Here is a 2,515-nt window from a genome sequence, read left to right as displayed (position 1 = left end):
AAGTCAAAATCATGCAAAAACTTCATCAACATATGATGGTCTAGTACCTTTAGCAAATCCATGCACTCTTTCATTACATGCATTATGAACATTAAACATTCATGCTAGATTCCCTCTTTAGTAATTTAAAACCACCTTAAAATCATAACAAGAGTTCAATCATTTCATATAGTGCTTTTCAGGGATGCATTGCAAAGCAATTCATATGCTATGAGAAATCTGAACAAATTCACTAAAGAGGGAATTCACCGAAAATCATGCTCTCAACAAGAATTCATTCTTAAATACATGGTTTCATACATTCATATTCTCAAATCACTTTGGGGAAGTTCAAAAGATCAAAATAATGATGTTAAAACATTTAATACATGAATATATACATAGATTCAAAAATCCCATTCTAAAACATGATTTTTTTATGCCCATGAGAATTTAGAAAAACCCCGCGTACCTCTATTTTGAAAAATAATGGGAGCTTCTTGAAGCCTGTGGATTGAGAATTTCGAATCTCTAATCAATTTTGAAAACCCACGGTTAAATCTTGATTTATTTGGGTTTTTAGTTTGAAACCCTTGGGAGTGTTCTTGAGAATTTTTAGATGAATGTGGATGTATTTTGGAGAATTGGGGACTGAATTTCGTGTTTATGGCTGAATAAGGGTGGAAAAAGGATTATTTTGCCCCAAAAACGGAGTGTTTAAGTCACTTGAAACCATAAGATATGCGCCGCATATGATATCGCATATATTTACATAGGCACCGCATATGATGTCACCTATATTTACATAGGCTCCGCATATGCTATCGCATATGCTTTTCAGTGGTCATGTGTGATTGGTTAGGCGACGTATACTACTTTGAAAGGACATAACTTCTTGCTCGGGTGCCGGATTTTAGCAAAATTGGTATCGTTGGAAAGTTAACTCGGAGACCTATCATTTGACACATAGTAGGCTCTCTAATTCGACATATACAAAGAGTTATGGTTGATGGAAGCTGACACAAATTACAACATCCACTAAAACTTAATCGATCGAAATAGTTTCAACTCGTCCTTGAGTTGAAGGACCTCTATGGTCTAAATTCATGCTCAAATGGATTCACATACTACATAAACATTCCAAATTGGCATAGGATTTAAGGCTCTGGGATTATCAACGCATCAGAGTCATGGTTTTTATTCAATTCCGAAATGTGGGGTGTTACAGATAGGTATTAATTTTAGCACTTGAGGTGTCTGATAGGTAAAGGTCTTAGTTGAGGGGTCTAAGTGAATTTTCGGAATAACTTTAGGTGTCTGGCGATGACTTAAGCCTTTTTTTTATTTTAGTGAGACTAGTGTCATGTATCTTACCCTACATACATGCATAAAATAAAAGCTATGCATATATAGAGAGAGAATTACTGATATAAAGTTAGAATTTAAGTTTTGTGCACCATCAGTATATAAAATATTCTACACTATTAGGTAAATTTGACTTGCTATTGCAGGTTATCCAATATTTTTTTTTTATTTTTATATAAATAATTGAGTAACCTACAATAATAGGTTAAGTTAACTGATAGTATACGGTATTCTATGCACGGTGCAAAGAAATTAAACACATAAATTTATGATGCTTGCAAGTTTAGGTAAATGTTTCCTAAACCTAAAAAGGTTCCTCCACTGACATTTTTGACCACATCTGATCAATATATATAGGAGGCGAGGAAAATGTATCGCGTGGCATTTAAATAGTAAAATGCATTATTTGTGATTAGTGGATTCCTAAATCTTCATCAAGATAATATTAATTCTCTTATCGTTCTCTAGCAAGCTATACCTAGATCTATATATGGTATAATTAATAACAATAACAATGTCCTTTCTTATCTATTTTCCATCCTATATATGCGGAAGGTATATTATTAATTAAAGTAATAAATGTCCTTTGAGATGTTTTAACAGCTTATTGTGATTTGTTCGTAGGAACCCGTGAACCATATACAGTACCTCCAGATTCCTTTTGCATGGATATAAAAGGATCGAGGCGGTAGCAACGACATGATTCATTATCCAGAGCAACAAATGATAATGGAGAAGCAGACATGGCGTGATATTGGTTCGGCTCACTACTCTCTGATTCATCAGATTAGATATGAGCCGAACCAATATCACTCTTGTATTCTTCTTCATGCGTACCGCCTTTTTGGTTTTATTCTTTTGATTTAGCTTTCTCTTTCTTATTTGTATTACTATATATATATATATATATTTGGCTCTATTTGTTAACAGAGTTTACTAGAGATCCAACAAATGGTACTGAGTTTGGTGGTCATCAGAAATGGTAAACATCACAGCGTGGTTTCTTCGAAGTCAATATTGTAGTATATATACTAGGTAAGTTCCTCCGTCGAAATTTGTATTATTTAGTTAAACTGAACTTATATATATACAGTATAATTTTTCGATGAAGGAATTTCATTGACCCTGTAATTAAGATAGACCAATGAAGCCTGTGTTGTTGTTTCCATTA

General features: G+C 33.4%; 1 long non-coding RNA gene across 2 annotated transcripts in view; it reads left to right on the top strand.

Moving 5' to 3' along the window:
* Positions 1 to 1,700: 1,700 nt before the first annotated feature.
* LOC107866110 overlaps positions 1,701 to 2,515 on the top strand; it is a 4,211-nt gene continuing 3,396 nt past the window's right edge. The window contains exons 1-2 of one of the 2 annotated variants that reach the window (XR_007053697.1): positions 1,735 to 1,837; positions 1,969 to 2,379. This is a non-coding gene — a long non-coding RNA (uncharacterized LOC107866110). Of the gene's footprint in view, positions 2,380 to 2,515 lie in introns of both variants that reach the window. The other variant, XR_007053696.1, reaches the window with a different exon arrangement.

Source organism: Capsicum annuum, chromosome 3 (genome assembly GCF_002878395.1).
Source record: "Capsicum annuum cultivar UCD-10X-F1 chromosome 3, UCD10Xv1.1, whole genome shotgun sequence".
NCBI lineage: Eukaryota > Viridiplantae > Streptophyta > Magnoliopsida > Solanales > Solanaceae > Capsicum > Capsicum annuum.
This window is presented reverse-complemented; position numbering and strand designations above follow the sequence as displayed.